The sequence below is a fragment of the Sturnus vulgaris genome, chromosome Z, assembly GCF_052056855.1.
Source record: "Sturnus vulgaris isolate bStuVul1 chromosome Z, bStuVul1.hap1, whole genome shotgun sequence".
Classification (NCBI taxonomy): Eukaryota; Metazoa; Chordata; class Aves; order Passeriformes; family Sturnidae; genus Sturnus; species Sturnus vulgaris.
In genome coordinates, this window is record NC_142283.1 from 70,329,596 (window position 1) to 70,354,234 (window position 24,639).

Here is a 24,639-nt window from a genome sequence, read left to right on the forward strand (position 1 = left end):
GGGGGGGTGTTGCCATTTTTGTTGGTTTGTTTGTTTGCTGGTTTGTTTGTTTTTGTGATTCCCAGTGGAGAATTTTGTGGACCCTGTATAGACCGCACCTACCTGTCCCCCAGGTGAGCAATGTCCACATCCCTGCATGGTCCTCGCTCAGCAGGAGCGGCTGCTTTGCTCAGGTGGGCTCAGTCATGTACGGGAAATCACGCTATGAAAAACCAGTGTCCGTAAAGGAGACAGCAGAGCCCTGCAACTTTATTCGCATGATGGGAGAGAGTCCACTGGGCACACGCCCGTGCGGTTTTCTCTCTCGTGGTTTTACAGGATGCAGCCTCCTTTTATCCTAAACTCCCGGCTGCATGTTGCCCTCTTCCCATCGGCTGAGGTACTAGGAAGGTACAGCCTTCCCGAACCGCCTACCCCATATTTCCCCTTGAACCTGTCATTTTACCCCAAAGTTCAGAAGCTGAGGCTTGTGCGGACCCTTGCCTGTTTCAGGAGCCAAGCTGCCTGGGCTCTGTTACAAACCTGCGGCTTGAGGTCAGGAGAGATACTAAGACCCATTTCAAAGGCGTTAACACCCATTCCTTCACCCATAGAATTGTCTGTAAAGACAATATCTTAGCACAAGTCTTTCCTACCAGTCTCCTCTCAGAAACTCGTCTCTTCAGCAATAAGTGGAGAAATTGAGGTGTCCTGGCCCCGAGAGCTGGGGTCCCAACTTGCCTATCCCAATTTATGGACACTTAAATGTCTAAGGTAAGATGGTATGGGTTTTTGACACACTGTCTTTCCCAACTGCAATTGCTGAGATATTAAAGAAAAATTTAAATCTTGTACTTACTTTTTAAAACAGTATAATGCAAAAGGCTAATTAGCTGAAATTTCCAAGTTTTGTCTTTTTATTACTATTCCTTATTTCTTTGTTCCTGCTTCTCCTTAACTTCAAGTGGCAATTCAATCCCTCAAAAAGTTTTTGTTAAAATAAAAGCATGTAAAATCCCCTATCATTATCTTCTCAATTTTTAGTCTCTTCAGACTATTGCCATATTAAATACTAGAAACTCCATTTCCCCTCCTCTCATTATCTCCTAGGGCCACAGTACTGGATCCCAGTGATATTCACATTGATGTTAATGCCTGCAATTAATGTTTTCCTTTCAGTATCTTCCATCTTTGACAAGTTTTCCAGGTCAATATTCCTTCTGAGAACCATGCTCATTCTGTCCTTTCTCTTTTATTCTCTGATTCTCAGAGGATAATGGCCTGAATCATATTGAACTGTATGGCAAGAGCTATTTACATTTTTTAAGAAGTAGGGAAGGAATATAGCTTAAAGTAAATGTAGGAGGAAATTGGTAATTTTACTCCAACTTATTAAAGTTAATCCAAATTATTAATTATTAGGCCTGCATTGGTAGCAAGGACCATGTGGAAAGACTTCTGGAGGAAAAACTTCTGCAAGTTGCATGAGTGCAGGAGAGCTTTCTCTAGAAGCCTCCCAAGTGATATAAATGGATCTACAAATTTGAATTCCTTGTCTTCTTAAGGCCAAGCAAAGTGAGTTACTTGTGCTAGTGTCTGACAAATCATATATAGTGATATTTTCCTTTAATATACTAGACATTAGAATATTTATATTTATTGCAGCTGCGTAACTTCCTGCCTGAAAAGCGTTTTGCACTTTCAGTTTATGTTTCAACATCAGGCCTGGCTATCTAATCTAGAAAGCACACATGGTGCACAAGTGTAAACATGGTCTTCAAAAGTGAAAGGAGAAGGAAAACTCATTTTGCAGAATATCAACAATAAAATGTAAGATTTTGTTTAAAACATTTGAAATGTATAATGTCTGCTTTTGCTTAGAATTGGATGAGTGCTTAAAAAAAGTGTAAAGTAGTGTATTGTACTCACCTAGTGAATTTTGTTGTTTGCTTGTCTTCCGTCAAATATAGAGCCTTCCTTTTCATATGAGAAAGTGTTGTGAGCACTGGGAACTTTTGAAGTGATGTTTGATTCTGTTGACCTCATGACCCTTCTCTAGGTAGAAATCTGCTTTTTACTCTAACACTACAGTCTCGCAAGACGACTACAATTCTTTGGGTTTTGGGCTTTGTAGTTTGTTTGTTTGTTTTGGGGTCTTTGCACGTGGTGATGCACAGGAAGTTCCACTTGAACATGAGGAAGAACTTCTTCTGTGCAGCGACCAAGCGCTGGAACAGGTTGCCCAGAGAGGCTGTGGAGTTTCCCTAACCTAAGGCATCCAAGCCTGGACACAATCCTCTGCTGTGTGCTCTGCTTGAGCAGGGATGTTAGACTAGATGACCCACTGTGGGTCCTTCCAACCTCACTCATTCTGTGATTCTGTGAATGTATTTAGGTATGAAAATACACAGTTAGGTCAGAAAAAAACCCCTAAATGCTACATTGATCTGTGAAGATAAAAATGACACTCTTTAATAGCTGAAATCGATCAGAAGTACATACACTATGATACCTCAGCCCAGTAAAATTTTGAGAACAGTTACCTTGTCCCTCTAATGTAACTAAAAATATCAATATAGCTTTTAAATATTATCCCTACTGGATATAAAGTTTGTCTTGGAATCAATTTTTTTCCTTGGTACTGCATTAGAGTAACTGCTCTATTGTTTCAAGAAAGGATAAGAGTTAGAAATCTTTCTCTGTTCATTGAATGCTTACCCCATAGACATGATTTTTCCAGTAGTGACTTCTTGTCCTTTTTTCAGGAGTTGAGCAAATTGTGCCCAGTTGTTTTATTTCCCTAAAATAATTATGCTGATTTGGTGGCTCATTAATTTGGAAGAAATGCACTGGTTATGATGAATCTTTACTCCAAACGACAGTTAGGGAACATTTTCTTGTTTTTCACCTCCAAACATGATATTTATGACACTCAAAAAATGTTTTGGTCCAAGGAGGTGAAAGTTTAAAAAAGGAAAGCTATCCAGAGCTCTTAGGTTGTTATTTTGAAGATACTCTGATGTAAGTCCCAACCTCCTATCTGGAAGTTAGTTGAACTCTGGGCATAAAGATTTAGATAAAGCAGTTGACGTTTAGTCAGGAGCCTGCTCTCAGGCTCATGGAGCTCGGCTGTGTAATGAGCAGCCGGGCTCTTCCCCACTAGATGGTGATACAGGAACAGCTCTGGTTTCTCTGTTTTTAAAGCAGCAGGTTCACCTCCTGCGAGTCCACATTCCCACTCGTGAATAGTCTCATGAAAGTACTTTCAAGCAAACTTTTTCGTTGTTTTGTAAAATATGAAGAATTTGGTAGGATTTTAAAGAACGTAGAACTTTACAAAGAGACAAAGTATTCGAGTTACTCAGTGAATGTGCAAAACTTACTAGGACACTTTGGAGGAATATCTGTTTCAGAAATTAGACATCCTAAGTGGCATGAGTTAGACAGTCTTTTGTCCAGCTCAAAAAGAATGGTTTAGTTCAGCACATAGCAATTTATCAATCCATATGGCAGGAATGATTCTGTCGAAGATCTTAGTTATATCAGAGGGATATCTGTGGAACTGTTTTTCATTTGTAAAGATGGCAACAAAAGTTGAAGCTGTGAATATATTTGCAAACACAGATAGGTAATTGTATCAAAAAATACATAATATAAACTTTTGGCAACTAGGTGGTAAGGTCTGTGGGAAAATAACGGTGCATATGAAACGTAACGGATAGCAAAAGTCTCACAATTCCTTCACACCTATGAAACTCCAAATTTTTTAAAATAAACAGGTGAAAGTCTTCCTCAGATGAACAATTTTATAAGTGTGGACCAGTTGCAAAAGAATTCCTCCACAGTTTTTGCTCCCCAGTGGTTTCCATGGTTCTTTCTCTGTCCTCGGCATGTTATCTCAGTGCTTACTCTCCAGGCCTGATTCTTCTAAGAAGGTGTGGGTTATCTGAGATGCAGACTGCAACCATGAAAGCATTGCAAATGGAAAATAGGAACATTGAATAATAAAGTTAATTTGGAAAGCCTTTGTTGTTTAATCATTACTGAGAGACTAAGAAAATTTCATGGAGCAATTTAGCAAAGAAAAAATAACTTCACTTCCTACACTGAAAAATTTAAATTGGCCTTTGCAATTTTCCTCATCAGAATCCAGGTTTAATTTCTGAAATACTAAGTTGTGGAAACACCACAAGTTGTTGATATTAGAAATAGGCAGGAAGTAGGACATTTTAGGAAATAAGAGATTTTACAGTATAATATTTTTGTTCTCAGTATGATTATTAATATTTGATGGCAAAACATCTTGGCTGAACCTTACCTGCTCAGACTTTCCTTCTGACTTTCTTGAGAGACACCTTGCTATTGTCACTCATCCTGTCTTACTGTATCTCTTGTGGTAATTCAAATGTTCTTTTCACAACACTGATAATTATGTCATCTTTACAGGTAATAAAAGGTATTTTTCTTGAGAAATCTGTGATCATTTTTCTCTACTACTGTGTAGTAGAGCCCTGAGTAGGATCAGATGACATACTCGTGATACATCCTCTCCATACTGTAGCTTCCACCGAGTTGTATTACTGGATGGAAAAGAAACAAACAGCACAAAAATAACTTAGAGATATTTCATTGAGGTTGTGGCAGGTCTTTGCTGGAATTTCTACATATAATTTAATTTTCCCTCTCAGCTTGAGTGGTACAAGTACTTGGATATAAGCTATCACAAAATGATCGTGTCCACATTTTACTCTGGGAATATATATATTTTAACACATTTTTTCTCATGCTCTACCTAGTTCTCACAATAATTTCTGCTTCTCAACCCGTTTCTCTCTTTATTTTCATTGCTTACTGTAGTGTTGCATTTGAGAAAAAATGGTTCAAAAGACATCTATACACACCCATGAAAACCAGAAAAAATTAATCTTTCAGAGTTTTGTTTCTGAAGAAAAGGATTTTTGGAACCACAGTCTTAGACATCAGATTTCCTAATATGAAACAGACAGATTTAGTAAAGGATAAAAGAAAAAAAGGAGCATGAACTGTAGAGCAAGTAGGTTAAAGAATTAGTAAAGCAACAGCATTAAAAAAGTAGTATAGAAAGTTGTTAGTGTTGAGCAACTAAGTGATTTTTACATCTTTTAATTATGTTTGTCACCTTCTGCCAAATTTGTTTGTGCCAGGAGTTAACTGACATTTGAAAATGTATTTAGTGAAATGTAAAAAATCATGTAGAGCATTCTGTGTATTAGGAGTGGCATTCATGGAGATTACATGTAATAGAAAAATTAAGAGCTGATATAGAGTGGTCCAAGAGATTTATGAAAAATTCTTTTACTCTAGAAAGCCAAGTTCATGCTTCTCTCTTTCCTAGTGTCCATTATTCGCATATTTCAGTATCGTTTTTACCAATTTGCCTGCAGTGAACATCAGGCTTTCTAGGCTGTAGTTCCAGCTATACTGGGAAAAATTTTATAATAGCAATTTTATTTCATTATACTTTTGTTGTGATACATGAAGTATGGGAGTTTTACAGGTGAGAAAAAGAAAAGTTATTAGAATTTTATCTTGAAATAAGCAGGTAATATCAATTCAAGTAAAGTGACAAAAGTAATGACTTTATGCAAAACTTATAGAGAAATGCACTGAGGAGCAAGACAGTCAAAGGCATTTAGAATCTAATTTACTAATAGTTGTGATATGTAGAATTGTTGTTATGTATTATAATAAATGGAAATACTGTCATTCAAGACTAAAATCTATGCCCTTCTGCAATGCGATTTGAGTTCCCATCTTTAAGACATGCAAAAGTGCATTGTACTTTTTAAACATATTCTTACAAATTCCAAAAATACAACAGTGAATAAATTCTTCTCATTTAGTGACTGTTTTGTTTCACATCTAGCTATTTGGATGAATGAATAAACCTCCTCATCATGTTTCCCTCTTAAGTAGACTCAGTACATGCAATTGCACACATAATAATCTTTTTATTCAATTAAGAGAATCTGATAATCTACTGGTTATATTGTGCCTTTTATATTGTTTATTTCTATTTTGAAAACAAAGCAGTATTTACTAGTACTTTTGGTTAGCCTTGACAAAGTAAATTTTTCCATAAAAGAAAAAAAAAGGATTAGAATAAAGATAGAGCTGTCTGTAAAATAACTGTGTTATTGTGTCACTGTGATATCACTAAGCTGGTTACTGAGAAAGGGAAGTATCTTTTTTCAGACCCAGTCAGTTACTTGTTGAACAGTGTTGGTGCAAAGCTTGGAATTTTCTTCCCAACAGCATTTTGACTTGGCCAATTTCAACTACATGGAAGCTACTAATGTGAAATTTCTAGTTAGAAACCTTCAGCTCTGTGGAATGACAGAGCAGAATGACAGCAGTATTCACACTAGAGTGGCTCACTCCCATCTCATTTTCAACCCCTTCCAGTGCTTTAATAGAAGCTTCCCTTCTGTCTCTTCAACGCTACTTGCTGCTGTTGGCACTGCCAACTTCTCTGCTTTAACTCCAGGGATCTGGCTCATTAATTTATTTAGTCTCAGCTTATTTCCAGTTTTCTACTCTGAGGTGTAGAGTCTGTTTTCTAAGCCTTACTCTTGATTGTTAAAAATCTGTTGTGTTTGCATGAAAGAGAATATACATGTTGTTGTTTATAATAGTTGCTTGTTAGTACAGAATGCCAGCAATTTGTACTGACAATGAGTCAGAAGACAACCCCCTCACCCTAAATGGCTTACAGTTTAAATAAACAGCCAAGAGAAAAATGGGAAATAATCACAGAATCACTGGGTTGGAATCATCAAGTCCAACCATGCCCTAACACCTCAACTAAAACATGGCACCGAGTGCCACATCCAGTCTTTTTTAAACATATCCAGGGATGGTGACTCCACCACCTCCTCAGGCAGACTATTCCAGTACTTGATCACTCTTTCAGTAAAAATCTTTTTCCTAGCATCCAACCTATACTTCCCTTGGCACAGCTTAAGGCTGTGTCCTCTTGTTCTGTCAGTGCTGCCTGGAGAAAGAGACCAACCCCACCTGACTACAGCCACCTTTAGGAAAATTGTAGAGAGTGATAAGGTCACCTCTGAGTCTCCTTTTCTCCAGGCTAAACAACCCCAGCACCCTCAGCCATTCCTCACAGGGTTTGTGTTCCAAGCCCCTCACCAGCCTTGTTGCCTCCTCTGGATGTGCTCAAGCATCTCAATGTCCTTCCCAAACTGAGGGGACAGAACTGGACACAGCACTCAAGGTGTGACCTCACCAGAGCCAAGTACAGGGGAAGAATGACCTCCCTGCTCCTGCTGGCCACACTGTTCCTGACGCAGGCCAGGATGCCATTGGCCTTCTTGGCCACCAGGGCACACAGCTGGCTCATGTTCAGCTGGCTGTTGACCAGTATCCCCAGGTCCCTTTCTGCCTGGGCACTGTCCAGCCACACCATCCCCAGCACTGCAGGGGTTATTGTGGCCAAAATGCAGGACTTGGCACTGAATTTATTAAACTTCATCTTATTGGACTCTGCCCATCCATTCAACCATTCCAGGTGTCTCTGCAGAGCCCTCCTACCTTCCAACAGATCAACACATGCCCCCAGCTTTGTGTCATCTGCAAGTTTACTGATGAAAGACTCAATACCCTCATCTATGTTATCAATAAAAATGTTGAACAGGACTGGCCCCAGCACAGATCCCTGGGGGACACCACTGGTGGCTGATCCCCAGCTGGATGCAGCACCTTTCACCACCACTCTCTGGGCCTGGCCATCCAGCCAGTTCTCATCCCAGCACAGAGTGCTCCTGTCCAAGCCATGGGCTGCAGCTTTTCCAGGAGTGTGCTGTGGCAGACAGTGTCAAAGGCCTTGAAGTCCAGGTACACAACATCCACAGCCTTTCCTGCATCCACCAGGTGGATCACCTGGTCATAAAAGGAGATCAGGTTGGTCAAACACAACCTACCCCTCCCAAACCCATGCTGGCTGGGTCTGACACCCTGGCCATCCTGTAAATGGCATGTGATGGAACTGTTCCATTACCTTACCAGGTACTGAGGCCAGGCTAATGGAAGAGTAGAACAACGGAACACCTGAGTTTAATGCTTATCTTGTTATGCTGTTTGTTCTTCATTGTTTTACTTTACCTCTCCTTAAAAATGGAGAGTATTTTGTTTTCCTACTAGTTTTTGAACTGACATGGGGATCTGACTTCCATTTGATTTGTTTTGTTTTCCTTTAAGGCCCGCATAAAGGTATTAAAGAAAAGAATTCAAGTAAATACATTTAACAAGTTATTTTGATTTTGGAGAAAAAAATCTATACAAGTTAGTAGACCAGTCTTATTTCTACAGATTGTTCTAGTGCACCAGCAGTTACTTTACTGTTCACAAGAAGATTTTTTCAAAGGTACAAACTCTTTCAAATAAACTATTTTAGGATTCATGAGGAGTTCTTGTCAGTTTCTGCTAAAACAATTTCGAACATATTCGTTCTGATAATAGAAAGATTCACAGAAAAGGATGAAAATAGTTTGCAGTTGTCTTAAAGCATAATTTAGGGCCTGTGCTGTGCCCTAAATGGATGCGACTGCAGACACAAGGTCCCTGGCCAGGACATACAAATGTATTTCTATCTAGGCTGGTTTTCATACCTGGACTCTTATGTAATCATATAAAAACAATGAGGAAAACTTCCCCCTGCAAAGTCTTGGGGAAGACTAATGGTGCAAATACTGCTTTCTCTCTTGCAAAGATAAATCACTCAGTGGGCAAAGTACAGCCTCAGCTGGAGTAAAAAAGTTCAGTTTGTATACTGCATGTCTGCAGGGGTGAACTGCCCTCAGAATATGGAAGAACAATGTATTATGTCTTTTACTCAGCAAAAAGCTTATTTGAAAGCTGTCCATCTTAGCAGCTACTACAGACAGTGTGATTTCTCTCTATCTGATCAACAAAAGAGCCTAATAAATAATAACATACTGCTTTACTTTCTATTTCACTACCTACTCGTGTATCCAGTTAGGGAACTTTTTGGCTTGAAATGTGGATTTTCAGAGAAAATTCTTGCACATAGTTCTGCAACCATTTAATTTTTCTAAGTTTCCCTATTCTGATTCTGAGTAGCTGTTGCATCAGACATAACAGATGTACTGTGCTATTACTGCCAAATCACATTTATTTCCTAAAATGTTCACAAATTATTCATTGAACATTTCATAAAATGCAAATATAATAAATAATAATACAATAAATAAATACAATAAATTACACAACACATTCAAATTAAGGTGGACTTTCTGGAAAACACATATTTTAAATTATATTAGTTAAATGCCTTACTAAGATAACAATTAAATGAACCCTCAAAAAAGAACAATGGATTTTAAAGGTTTTCTTGTTCACTTGCAAATGATCTTAAGGAAAATATAATGAAAATATAAGTAAATCTTTATAATTGTACCAGACAGTCCATTAACTTTTCTGGTATAATTTAGAAGTACAGGTATATAAACCAATTAAAAATATTTTTTCCTAAGGCAATAACAACAGTAATATAAATACGCTTTGACACTGGGATAAGTATTTGATGATAAGGTAATAATATTAGCACAGCTGGGTAACTTCTCAGCATTATTGAGCTGCTGAAAGATTTTGCATCTGAAATTTGCATCAGACACTTTCTATTATTAGAAAAGTTCTTAATATTATTATTTATTAATGTAGGTGATTTGTTTTAGTGCTATGCATTCACCAGGTTTAAAAGCCATGCTGTCATCCTGCACTGTTGGCAAATGCAGTTAGTAATACATCCATTTGTGAAGTGAGTACAAAAACAAATTAAGCAGATAAAAATCATCTGTTTGGCCTAAGAGGAGTTAAGTCCCATGATTCAAATATGAATATAGAATATGAAATGTTATTAGGAATGACAGTGAAAGAAGAGTAAGTAATATATTCCATATATTGAGACACACAAGCTTGCTCTGAGTGGCAGAATCTGTAAAGTCCATAGCAGTGATAAAAAGGAAAAATCACAAAGGTGCTTTTGTGGTCAGTCAGGATGAAACATCAGGCAAAGGTGATGAGGCAGATGAAATAATTTGAGACTAAGCTGAACTTGAACAGCATGTAGTAAGATGCAAAATATTAATGAGGTCTTGGAATGTGTTGACCACATTTGTTATTTCAACCTAAGAAGTTAAAACAAGGTGAAATGCATCTGACATTGAAATAGTCAGTATAGAGTTCTGTGAGAATTTGAAGATGAAAAGCAACACTAATGATTGTGGTAATCAAATTACAGAACTCATGCTTTCTAGGATGAAAACAAAAGTACCATTAGTAAAAAATCCCATAGTGAAGGATCGTAATGGAATAAAGACCACAGAATGTCAGTAGATCCTTAGAAAAATACTTGCAACATTAAATGCTGAAATATTTCAATGTGAAGAAGCTTAGAATAATAAAACAAAAAAATAGCATAGCAAATGACAGATTTGCAAAGAAGGGTGAGAGAATATTAATAGCTATCCTGAATATCCATCAGAACTGTCATACTACAATCAATAATCAAGCATAATGTTTAGATGTTTAAATGAAAGTGTCTTCAGTAAGATAAATGAGGTAGTATGTCCGCTGTGTTTGAAAGTGAAAAAGACTAAAATGGAGTGGTTTTTTTTCTCAGTTTTCATTACCATATTTCATTAGAATTTTGGACAACTTGAGAATCAACAGAGATAAACACGCTGCAAAACTTGGTAGTGCAAGAACAAGTTGCTGGAAAACATGATATGCCTAGAAACCTGAACAAAATGAATTTTACAATAATATAAATGAACAACATAACATAAAATTAATTCTGACTGTACAACCAAAGGTAGGATGGCTTGTGGTCAAATATGTAAAGCATATCTGAAAATGGGAAGGCAAACACAGTGTTTGTTCTGAGACAAAAATCAGAGCTCAGTTTGGAGAAAGAAATATTTATATTAAGCCTTACAGGAGAAAAAAGAAAAGAAAAACAAAGCTAGTATTTTCACAATTTGATAATTAAATACTGAAGTAGATGGCCTGGACAGATTGTGGTATCTTTATCACTGAAGATTTAAAGACAGGTACTCTGAATAGTTTAGATCTTATTTTTGGGCAAGAGAATGGACTAAATCAGTTTCCTTTCAATGCTTTCTGATTCTTATATTTTATATCTCCTTTACAGCATTAAGTCAGCTGTTAAAAAAAGGCACAGAGAGTAGCAGGGTAAATGAACATAGCTTTTATCTGAATTATGGTCCCCTATTAAAGAAGGTAGAGATTTGCACTGTTATTTTAAAAACAGAAGCATTTGTAGTTTCCAGTTGGAATATAAGTTTGCAACAAAGAAAAAACAAACTTCATCTCTCTAAGCAGACATTTGTGATAATAATTTTTAAATAAGTCATTGTATTCTGGAGCTAATGGTATTTGTACATATAGGAATGTATTTCTTGTAGTTTCACAGTAATATAAGAAAGATAAAGGTGAAACTCTTTTTAAGAAGGACTGTTTTGATGTAGTCCTTTTATTTAAAACCCTTCAGATTGCACCTCTTTTGAAATTATTTATTTCGAATGAATCTGCATTAGGATCAGCTGAGGAGCATGACTTGTAGATGTGAGCCCCAGATACTGCAATGGCTGTCTTGAGCCTTGCCTCTTCTCCAGGACCACGTTTAAAATACTAAACTATGTTAAATGAAATTTAAAGTATGGGGCTACAGTTAAGAACTTTTTTTTGCCATTTACATTGTGGATATTAGTCAATAATAAATGTTATTTCCTTTTAACGGTTGGTTGGTGGTTGGTTGGTTGGTTGGTTGGTTGGGGTTTTTTGTTTGGTTGGTTTTTATTTGGTTTGGTTTTTTGGTTGTGTTTTTTATTTCCTCTCCAGACTACAGCAACTCATAGATGATAAAAGTCTTTCTCAAATTGAGAACTGTAAGGAGTTTGTTTTCACAAGTTGCTCTTGATTCATTTACTTGCTTGTGATACTTTCTGTAACAGAAAGCTATGAGCTACATTTCAAATATTATAAGGATGATGGGATAGCTGTAATGGTTTAGGGACATATGCAAACATGAAATTGTCCATGAAAATCAGGGGTTGTTGATTTTTAACTCCAGTGGTGGTGGTGATGACTTTATCACGTAGGCAGAAATTGGAATCAGCTTCTGATTTGTCTGCTTTCTTTTCTGGTGTGTTTTGGGTGTATTCAATTTCAAACAATACATTTCACTGTCTTCTGTCTTTTAGTTAAGGTATGGATTATGATTATGGTATAATTTTGGTCTGTGTATTTGCTTGATGAGTAGTTCAGGAATGATAAGGGGCCTGACCCAAAATCCAATACTGTTAGTAAAAGTCTCCTGTGCACTTAAAAGGAATTAGAGGTAGGCTCTAAAGAGGCTGGCATGGCTTTCATGAGCACCTTTTGTCCCAACGAGCTGTTAGTATTTCACTCTTACACTGTATAACACAACCTTTGTATGTTTGTGATTCTAGTGAGGACAAGGAGCATAGGGGTCACCACCAGAACGAAAACTCACATTTTTCAAGTGCATGACTTTTATTACTGCTACTAAGCATTTTCCAATAAAAGAAAATAGAGACTAATGACATTTTGTTTCTTTGTATATTTGGGCTTTGTACCTATGGTGATCATTTGAAGCAGTGATCTAAGTAGCAATATTTACAATACATTTCTCATGTAATATTAATTCAATTTTTAATTAATGCAATAAACCCAACTGCTGCCTATCTCTAGAATTTTTATTACTAGCACCTGTCCTGCTTCACTGGATTACAGATGTGTAGGAAAGGTGATTTCTGTCTTTACTTCAGCAACATTCACAGTCTTTTTTTGCCCAACAAGCATCTACACCTTACATAATTTGAGTATCTGACCTGAGAATTTAGCTAATCCTAAGCTAAGTTAGGGAAGACTCAATGTTTTTTCCAGGGACAAATTTGGCAAGTTTGGGCACATTATTACTTAGTTACATTTGTTTCTAATTAATATGTAAATCATAAACTTGGCTATAAAAATAGTTATATTCTCTGTAGAAAAATGACATGTTTATAAGTAAGATTTGGCAAACTTTTAAAGCTTTAATTCCCCTCACTATCCTGATTTTCACATGTCCAAATGCTTTTCCTTTAAGGTGTTCTTTCTTTAAAAAATGGCTTTCTACAACACTATTCTACTATTAGATCATGATATTGGTTCAATACACATCAGAAAATCAATTAAAAATGCATCTCCATTAGTTTTTTTAGTTTTGAAGCAATCAGCTCACTTACTTTTGTTCTGGTTTCCACAATGGGCTCAGAGAAGGCTGAGCCAGCACCCCAAATGTGGCCAAAATAATGATGGTCACACAGCTCAGGGGACCAAGCTGGGCAGCAGAGTCACAAAGAACCTCTGTGCTCATCACCACCAGTTCCACTGTTCTGCCCTGTGTCCCTTGCTAACACAGACAGCACCTTCTTTATTCTTTGGTGTGTTTGTTCTGGAAAGAATAACAAGAGACAAAAAGAAAACTCTTATTTGGAAAGTACCTGAATCAGAAGTTGTAGCAATTAATCTTCTTTTTCTAAAGAAATTTTCTTTCTTTAAGTGAGTTTTTAAAATTAATTTAGTGGTGTTTATCTAACGCTATAATTTGAAAGTATTATTCTAACATTTTCCTGTTCATCTTTCAATAATTCTACTGCGAGGAAAACTGTTACAGGCAGTCACCAGGGAAAAATGAGACTGAAAGGCTATGAACTGAAGGAAGGAAAATTTCAGCTCCTGAATTATTCTGTGTTCCACTGGTGTATACTCACAATTTTTTTAACTGAAGCAAGATAATTAATTTTGACCATAAATCTTCACCACTTTAATTTAAAATATAAATTATAACATCATATATAGCCATAGAACAATGATTTTAAATACTGTATTTTACTTTAGGACATAAATTTCTGTTTTTCTTGACTGGATTATTTACAGTGCTTTGAAGTCATTTTGGCATGAGAGGTACTATGGAAATGAAGATGAGAGGTTTTCCTTCTACTCTGTACAAGCATCACAGTACACCTACACAGACATGATTGGGTTTGTGGGATGGGAAACAACATTCCTTGAAGTTAAATGATGGAATCAACCTCATGACGAATCAGGTTATGAAAATTAATTACTCTGCATGCTCAATAAAGATTTTCTAAATGTACACACAGTATGATTTTTTAAGATAGCGAAAATGTTCCATTTATTAGCAGCTTGAAAATGTTACCTCCTACATGTAAGTTCTAGACAGGAAAATATTATTTTCAACTAAGTAGGCAGAGGCAGAAATCAGTACATTGGGTTTAGAAAAGAAAAGAGAAAAATCAGGAAAAATTATATTCAAAAGAAATTTTTTTAAAAAAAGGAAAGAGAATATACTGTATTATTCACAAAAGTCTAGACTATTTTAAGGTGTTGAAATATTACAGACTTCATGGCGGATTTTAAAACAGAAAGTCAACCCAGACTTAATTGCAGGAGCTTTTATCAGTCATTTAATCTCTATTTGTGGCAGCTGAGAGCTGCATTTATAATTTTTGTCAAACATATCTAAACCAGAAGGTACTTTTTCCTGTTACAGCTAGACAAGAATAAGTTCACTGGCCATAAATGACATCACCTTTGGGGTGAAACGTGATAATGGTAACCAAATGAAGTAATGCTCTTTAGAGTTCTTTAATATGAGAATGGAGATAATTGTAGCTTGCATCACAAGCTGCAGAGACAATTTTTCTAGAAGTGATCTCACTATTCAGGATACAATTTGGTGAAATCATGAAAAGAAGGTGGCACCCTCTTCTTAATGAGAAGTTTTTCTTCAAGTGCAAATGAGGCTAGGATGTAAAAAAAAAACAAATCCAAAACCTCTTCAGTAATATATTCTTGACAATCCTCAATTCAAAGGCCAGCCTGACTTTGTGTAGCTTCTTATGTAATGCATAAAAAACCTAAAATTCACACTAATTTATTAAACAATGTGAATTTTTGCTTGCAGTGATGGGCAATCATGTGATAATTCTGTATTTTATAAGAGAAATCTAGATATGTGCCCTTTGTATATGACTATTGCAGTTAAGTAAGGTTTGTCATTGTTTAATCCAAATCATTTTTTGCTGGTGCTAATAAGGTTTTTACTAATAAATACCTCAGAAATTAAGGTTCTGATCTCTCACATCCTTAGTATCATTCATTCTGAGCAGTGATGATGCTTTTGAAGCATCAAAGCCCCCCAAAAGTTCTGTCATTCAGAATCTTCATTGCATGTATTTATTCGTTTAGCCTCTACACTACAACTTAAATTTCTGGATTCATGTCGCCTTCACTTCTGTTATAGCCCTCAATCATTCCATGATTACTTCTTATTATTAACCTTGCAACCTTTGAAAGTCCTTTAGAAAGCTCTTCCTAAATTTTGGGAAACAAACTACCCAGCTATTTGAGACCCTTACCTCAAGTAAAAAAATAAATAAACTTAAGTATTGGTTTATTTAATCTTCTTGTATTTTTAGAACACTATTCTGAAAGGGGAAATGACCTTTTATTTTTAAGGGCAATAACACTTTATTCAAGAAAAAATTATCTCTGAAATATAAGTTGAAGGTACAATCATTTTATTTTGTTAATCATTTATTTGGAGAAAACTCAAAAGTGAGGGTGAAGTAACACATCTGCAGCACTTCACCTCTACACAGCAGTTTGAAATTCCCTCTAGAGTAATTGTTTACTGGTTTTCTTGAAGGTCAGTCCCATTTTTCCCTATCCTCCCACAATGGGAACTTCTGTACACAACCATAGGATAACAATGGTCTCTATTCTCCCAGCAGTTACCAGGGAGACTGAACTAATTAAGAATCATGCACAATGAAAACACTCTCAGTTAGAGCTGAGAAAAGCAGAAATTGTTCCTGAATAAGAAAAATAATAATATTTGTCCTCATAAAATTTTGTGTTTGCCTCACTAAAACTGGTAAGTCAGTTTTCACTCTGGAAGTTTAGGTGTTTTCCTGATTACCCAGCTTTCCTACTGGTATGACACTTGTGCCAAAATTTTTGAAAAATTTCATGAATTTCAGGTAAATATAACGACAGAATAATGTCTTTGGGCTAAAAATCTGTTACAGCTTCTGCTCCTGGTCATGCTAACCAGAATGACTAAAACTCCACAAACTTCAGTGATGTAAGAGAGGGCCCTAAGAACATATTTAGAGGACAAATGTACCTGTTGATTTTAATTATGGCTTTGTGTTTAAATCCACTGAAGATTTGTGTATTTTTCTTATTCAAGTGGCATGTTTTATATCATCACATATTTTGAGTGGCAGCTATTCTAACAACAAGAACATTAGGAAGTTTTAAATTGATGTAATTTTAATATAAATTCTAGAATATTTTGCAATGTCCACGTCTTCATTCTGCAAGCTAAAAAAATGTATTTATTCAAAAATTTTTACAGCAAGCTAGTATCTTCTAAATACCTAGTCCTTTAAAATAACTCACTTTGTTGATCAAAGGAATCCAGCTCATTGAATTTTCCTGGGTTTCAACAAAGTTTTCTATACTGTCTCTCATGGTATCCTCCTGGACAAAATGTCCAGGTCACAGCTGAAAAAATACATCATGCCATGGATGAGCAGCTGGCTCAAGGGTGGGGCACAATGGGTTACAGTGATGCAGTGACTGGGGTGACATCAGCCTGGTGACCTGTCACTAGTGGGGTTCTGCAGGGCTCCATACTCAGCCCTGTGTTCTTCAACATCTTCCCAAACTTGGACACAGGACTGGAACAGATGCTAAGCAAATTTGTCAATGAAATAAAATTTGAAGAAGCTTCTGACTTCCTCAAAGGAAGAAAGAACATGTGAAAATCCTCAGGCAATGAGTGGGCTGGGCAATCACAAACCATGGGAGGTTTAACAAGGGGAAGTGAAAGATTCTTGCACCTGGTAACTCTGGTTATGTGTGTAGGCTGGGGAAGGAGAGGCTGAAGACCAGCACGGTGCAAAGACACCTGGGGCTCCGGGTCGATGGCAAGCTGAACATGAGCCAGCAGTGCCCTGGCAGCCAGGGGGGCCAGCCCTGTCCTGGGGACATCAGGCACAGCATCACCAGCCAGGCAAGGGAGGGGATTGTCCTGCTCTGCTCTGCACTGGGGCAGCCTCACCTCCAGTGCTGGGGGCAGCTCTGGGGGCCACAGTGTAAGAAAGGCATGAAACCATTAGAGAGTGTCCAAAGGGGGCAGCGAGGATGATGAAGGGTCAGGAGGAGAAGCCGTGTGAGGAGTGGCTGAGACTGAGGGGAGACCTCACTGCAGTTACAGCTCCATGGGGGAAGCAAAGGGGCAGGCACTGAGCTCTGCTCTGTGGTGACAGTGACAGGACCTGATTGAACAGCACGGAATTGAATTGGGGAGGTTTAGGTTGGGGGTAAGAAAAGAGATTGTACACTTCTACACCCAGAGAAAGGTCGGGTACTGGAATAGGCTCCCCAGGGAAGTGGTGACAGCACCAATCCTGGACAATGCTCTGTGGCACACAGTGTGAATCTTGAGGGTGTCCTCTGCAGAGCCAAGAGTTAGACTCAATGATCCTGGTGGGTCCCTTCCAGCTCAGAACATTCTGTGATTCTGTGAAACAATGTTGTTTTGGTTTGAAAGACAGATGTCTGTTAAGGAAGGCAGGAGCTTCCCTTGAAATGGCATATATAACCCCCTGACCTTCGAATTATTATAATTTTGAAATTAAGGGGCTCTTAGGCAAAGATGTGGAAATAGGAATAACAGTTCTTTACTAGTATGTGTAAATATAAAAAAACCTAAACAAATAAACAACAATTTAATAGGAAAATTAAAATAAAATGCGGTAGTACAAAAAAACCCACTAACTGAGTTAGAATACAATCGGACACCCTGTCAGTCAGGGTGTTGGTAGCAGTCCCATTAAATTGTGGCTGCATCCTCCTGGATGACAGATGTGGTTCAGTTGAACCAGTGGTCCTGCAGGAGGGTAATATTTTCCCCCAAAGGTCCAGTGATGATGTTAAAAGGGTCTGATTATCCTCTGGGAATCCAGTGGAAAAAGACTGACTGTGATGATCCAAATCTCAGATTACATTCCAGAAAGAAATGCTTGGCTCCTCCCCCTGGGTGGAGCATCTCACAGTGGGATGATATAATTTTAGCAGTCCTACAGGGAGGTTCGATGGCCCATTAACAGAAGATATCTCCTTGGAGGAAGGATGGGTTGTGGAAAATATAAAGAACAGTGCCCCACCTGGTTTTAACAGATGGCGATAGAGCACATACCTTTGGTTACATCCTGCATTGCAACCTAGGACAAATGTTGAGAAATGGATTACTTTTCTGTTTATATTTACATGCATCAAAATCTGTCATGCAAATAAACAAATTATGTTGTTTCTGAAGATTCTGTAGATGAAACTATGGTTCCATGAAGGAAATAGTTACCAAGAATAAGATCATTCTATTTATCAACTTCATGAGAATTTAGAAGGCAGCTAGTAAGTGATTTTTTATTGTATTTAGTGATGCACACAGTAAAAACAGCTTCACCCTGAAAATTGAAAGGAGAAACTATCTTGAGATGACTGCAGGCTGAAATCTTGAAGACAATAAACTCAAGACCTGAATAGAGCATTAGCTTTTTAATCAGGCAAGATTAGGTGGAGTTCAGTGTTGAAGCTCCTCATGAAGTTTTCAAAAGCCTGCAATATGCCTTAAGTGAAAATTGCTGAAGAAATATAAAGAGATGCCATACCTGAGTAATCACACAGAACATAACTCTACTTCTTCTCAAATTAATAGCAATAAAATTGTTGATACTGATAGAAGGAGAATTGAGTCCATGTTTTCTGGACAGCAAAATTTCTTCATTGGATTTATTTTTTTTAATGTAGCTGGCACATATGACTACAAAGAAATAAAATTTATGGGAAGTATGATGGACCAATAAAAAGTTATCTTTGATATAGGTCCAAAAACACGAGAAAGAAACTAAAAATGTTTTAGCCAAATAATTTTCTGATGTTCTTCATTAAAAAAATAGGACAACTCTCTTTCCAAGTTTGAAGGTGGAGCCTACTTTATATTCAGTGTATATCTTGTAATTTTTAGGCAGAGGAATACCAGTGCAGACTGCAATAATACTAAACCAAAGCAGTAGAAGACTAACCTGGTGTCAGCCTTAACTATGAAAAGCGTACTGTAACATCTCAGTATCAGTTACCCTTCTGGCAAATAATTTGGATTACGAAGAATTGTGATTTTTTGCAGGGAATACAACGTTGTTTGGGGGACTTCTTGCCATGCTTTGTGTTTATACTTTTTGTCATAGAGCAAAAACACCAGTTAATTTAATGAGTTTTACCAATTAATAGGCAGACTGTATAAGAAACTAAGCTATGCACTTTATGATTGGTTGCTGAAGAATTATTTCTTTATCTTATTATCTTTTTTAGTTAATAAGTAGGTTGATTCACAATGTACCAGCAAATACAACATAACATCTGGTAAATGCCAGGCTATAAACTGAAGCAATGGAAACATAGACGATTCTGGGTGTGTTTAAATATAAATCTTCAGGTAAGATATGCAGTCAAGTGAAAGGAGACCCAAAATCAGTCAAACATAGTTCCTGCTACCCAACATGTAATATTTATGTAAGCACATATGCAAAATCAGTATTATTATTTCATTTATTCTGATGCATCTAGGCCACAAACTAGCACCCTTTCAGTATTTTTCCCTTCATTATAACTGCATCATTGCCAATTATAGTCACAAGCTAAATTCTACTATTTTGAACAACAGCAGACTGTTTTCCTAAGTACTCTTCTATAGGTGCAGAACACTTATTCTCCACTCCACTCCTCCTCACACACCATTTCAGTAATGTTTCTTTCATCTTCATTCATAAAGATGCAAATATTGGACTTTTCATGAACAGCAGAAAGCCTACACCAGTAGTGAGAAAGAGGTTGCAAAAATTAGACCTGATGAAAATCATGCTGATCTTTCTCTCTTTCATTCTGAAAAAAATCCGCCATGAGCTTCACTGCATAATTTTGGTATTCTACAGTTGGAAAGGTAAAAAGCTTCTATGATAACTGACTTCTACACTTTGCTTACATAGATACATTTGCTTTGCTTATTTGTTTCTGTAGGATCTGCTGGGCTACATGATAGGATATACTTAGAAGTGAAATTTTTTGACAAAGTGAACAGAGGCAAACTGGTGAAGCTCAAGAGCCTGTGAGAGATTCAGTCTGCTACTTTTAATTACATTAGGCTAACTGTGCTGTGTATCCTAAACTGTGATATGGAATGATGTTAGAGATTCATACCATGAAAGGCAGTGACAGTTTACTCTTGTATTTGAGATCTATATGTGATAATGAGGAGTTAATTACTAGAATTATAGCAATAAGCTGTGAGAATAAGATTGCTTTTAGCCTTTGTCCATCTGAGAGTTACATAAACTATCTGATTACTGCACATGTAGAGATGGCTTATAGCTATCATAGTGAATCTTCCTTTCATGTGGGAGAAAGATAAAGAAAACGGTATGTGATGGTCACCTCCCATTTTTTAAATATTTACCTTTTGTATTTGCTATTTGCCAAGTACAGCTGTTTGGAGCAGCAGTTGTTGCACAGAATTCAATAGAAGCCTTTTATTTCATAGCTGCTGAGAAGTTGCAAGCAAGGCAAAATATTTGAGCAGACCACAAAATGTTGCTGAAGACCTTCACGGCATATGTACTATTCTGAAACTATTACATTGGTTTTCTGTTCATAACCCTTCTTGTACCCAGATCTTACTTGGCATTACATTACCTTTTCCTTTTCTCTGCCTTGTTTTTCCCCTCTCTTGCAGCTACATGTTTGCATACACTGGTGCATTATTTCTTATTATGACCCAGCTGAGCAGGGTTGAGAATTTATACACAACTGGTCAGGAATCAGGATGTGGCTTTGTAAAGCCATTGTGTGTGTTTGTGTTTTCAGGGTGACAAATCAGAGCTTGTGGTTTGCACTGGGAATCTGATAGATGTATTCTGGTATGATGAAATAGGGTTACATATGAGAACAGTGCCTGCCAAACTTCTGTAGCTTCAGCTTTCACTATTGACTTTGCAGATCGAAGATCAATTTCTCTCACAAATTGTTCATTGCTCTTCATTCTATGGATACATACATATGACATTCAACACATTGCACACGTTTTCACTTTTCTGAGAACAAGAGTTGGGGGTTTGCCAGGTCTCTTTACATCCACAAAAGTAGTGGGTGTAAAAGACCATACTTGGGTAGTGTCTTTAAGTCAGTTTTTAAGAAAGTTATTGACTTGGACAAGAAATGGATCCTTTATAGGAGCCTCTTACAGTTTCCCTTAATGAGCTTGAAAAAAAGTTGTTTGAAAAAAAATATTAATTAACATTTTCAAGCATCATAGTACCACAGAATCATTCACGTTGGAAGAGACCTTCAAGATCATTGAGTCCAACAGCACTACCATAATCACCCCTAAACCATATCCCAAAGTGCCACATCCACATGCCTTTTGAACACTTCCAAAACCAGTCATTCCATCACTTCCCTGGCCAACTTGTTCCAATGCCTAACCTATCTTCCAGTTATAATATATATTTCTAATACCTAATCGGAACCTCCAAATATTAACCTTGGAAAGTAGTATTTAAAAACATTCGGAAGATGTGCTTAATTGCAAAGATCAAAAGAAATTGTGTCTAAGTGCATAGTGCACTTACTTGGGGTGATGTGAGGCATCCTGGACCACCCACCTGAAAAAGAGAGTGCCTCTGCAATAAAATCTATGGGAAACTGAGCAGAGGATGTAAATTGAAGATGCAATATACATTAACATTGAATTTGAAATCAGACTTTTAAAAGGGCATCACCATTTCTTTAATGCTCGGACTGTATTGTGGTATCTGTAAAGATGGCACTTTTCTGTAAGTGCTCCTCAGATGTACCAGCTATTTTCAGAGCTAAATCTTTATTCTTCTTAAACACTTATTGAAGTAAATTGGTAGGATCTATAGGAGTCCATGCATATATGGATCTCTGAGACTTGTACAAGTACAAAAGAAATTGCTTTCAAAGAATACATCTGAATTGAAGACAAAAACCGTTTCAAATTTGCTATATGAAAAATTTCAATAATTAACCAAATTATCTTTGAATTTCTGTGTAACAACTTTAAAAGATTTTACCTTTGTCACGCATCACTGGCAGAAGCATTCCAGGAGTCCTACGTTCTCCATTTGTATGTCGAAACGAGAGTATCCTATTTTATTGCTAATTATACTTTTTTGTTACATGGTAGCAAAGACATTTTAGTTTTTGTTTTCAAGTTTGCTCTTCCTTATAATAAAGTGGTGATTAAAATACACTTTCTATTGTGTCATGTTTTTTTAAAGAGTGGCATTTATATTAGGGGTAGAAGCTCATAAAATAATGACAACCTGCTTTGATAGAATCATTCCTCTAGTCAATTCCATTGGTATTAAAAGGCCATTAACTTTTCTTTGTTCATAAATCACACTGTAAAAAGGCAGTCTACATTTACATAGTGCACTGTAGGTTGAGAGCTTATGGAAGGCATGCAAGAAACGGACTTCATTATTATTGTCTTAGAAAACACAGTTTATTAGTACCATGTAGGAAACTTCTTGGTATTCTCAGCTGGTTTATGTGGATAGGGGTTTTCCTCTGAATAACTAATTTTTCTGTATTTGGAACTAGTTCCAAATGTTATAAATTAATTAAGGTGTCTTAGATAATTTACTCATTATCATTTATTGTTATATTTATAAATTTCTCAACATTTTGCATGTGCTAGATATAAAATATTTAATCTCTCCTTCTCCCTTCCCCCTTTGCTGTGTTTGACTTCAGTCAAGATACTATCCTATTGAAATCCCAATAGAGATATATGCACTTGGCTTATAGACTAAGCTTTCCAGACATTGATAAACCTCTGATTCAGTTACACCATAGTGCAGACAATCGACAAAGTTTTAGTTGATGCAGCATTTGTTGCCACTGTGCTAACACTGCAGCAGCTGGCAGTGCAGAGGAAGGAGATGAGCCAGTTTTCCCTCTCACCATTCTGACACCTAGGCAGATCACAAAGAAAAGATGTGTGGGTATTCAAGGAAAGAATTGATCCTGATTTGGATGGCTGTGCTTGTATCCACCAATAATTTCCAATGTGAGCTTGTCACTCAGGGATGACATTTGTAACACTTGTGAGGGTTTCTACTTAAGGTCCTAAGTTCATCCTTCTGAGAGGAGTGAGATGAGTCCTTGGCTGGGAAAGCTAGATGGAGACAAGGATCCAGTACATGTTTGTCTTCTATTTCTCTTCTCATGATTCATACGGTCCTCTGCAAATTTGACTCCTTGCCTAATAATGTCCTGCAAGAGTAATTCTGAAGGTCTTGTGGGCTGCTAGAGGTCCAGCTCCTCATATTCTTACCAGTTCCTCACATCCACAGCCCACATCTTTCAGGGGGCTGTGTAAAAGCCTGTGCCTAGCCATCCACAGAGCAGGTACTTTCAACCTGCATCACTGAGGAGCTACAGTGCTGGCACAAAGTAGTACAGCCTCACTGACCTCATGTGTGATTAATGCCTGTCTGGACTGTGTCTATGCAGAGGTGTCTCCACTGCTGGGAAAGTTCCCAGTCTATGGTATGGAAATACTAGCTTGAAGTTGGACATCTTCATATACACCGACAAATACCAAGTTCAGGAAATTCAAGGCTAGTATTGTGTTTACAAAGAATATAAGGTTTCATCTTGCCTCTCAATTCAATGATAAGCTGTATAAGATACTCAGCGAGGAGCTGAACTTGAACTTCTGACAGTTTATAGCCACGGGATCTTTTAACACGGGGAGCTGGCACGAAGGAATCCAAGGATGTAGGTGGAGGGATCCCTATTGCCAAGCCACCACAATTCCCACTGTCATTGGCTGTCAGAGAGACTGGCTGGTTTAGAACAAGGCACTGCTCTAACAAGAGTCTACATTTAATGCACTTTCGTAAATATTTATTACAGCATCCCAAGAGCAATCCTATTCAAGAGAGTGGATCCTGGCAAGAACTTCTGCAGCAGGTAACTGCAGGCTAGTCAGGACAGTCTAAGGACATTAGAGCATGCCACTCCAAGTTCAGTCCATGAATTCCTAGGAAATGTATGTCAGATCACCTGATGCAATCCACAGGGCTCAAATATCAAATCTATTTCCCACAATGAATTGAAAACTGCTTTTCTGAAATGCTGAAATCAAGCAAACACTTTTGAGTGAAGTTTCCCATGAAACTTAGGTATTAATGTAAAAATATAATACATAAGAAAGTTGGACATGAATTTGGAAATAGCAAGCACTTGCAAGGTTAATAAAAATTCTATTTCACAAATAAGATTCTGAGAGTTTCAAAAAAGAAGGAATTTGCCTACTTAAAGAAGAACATGAAAGAAAAATGATTGGCTTTAAGGACAAGTATCTTTCATTAAAAG

General features: G+C 37.2%; 1 long non-coding RNA gene across 3 annotated transcripts in view; it reads left to right on the forward strand.

Annotated features, from left to right (window-relative positions):
- Positions 1 to 24,639, forward strand: part of LOC106852702 (uncharacterized) — a 32,828-nt gene continuing 8,189 nt past the window's right edge. For 2 of the 3 annotated variants that reach the window (XR_001403045.2, XR_015799530.1), the window contains exon 1: positions 1 to 753. This is a non-coding gene — a long non-coding RNA (uncharacterized LOC106852702). Of the gene's footprint in view, positions 754 to 1,401; positions 1,974 to 24,639 lie in introns of those variants that run through there. The other variant, XR_015799531.1, reaches the window with a different exon arrangement.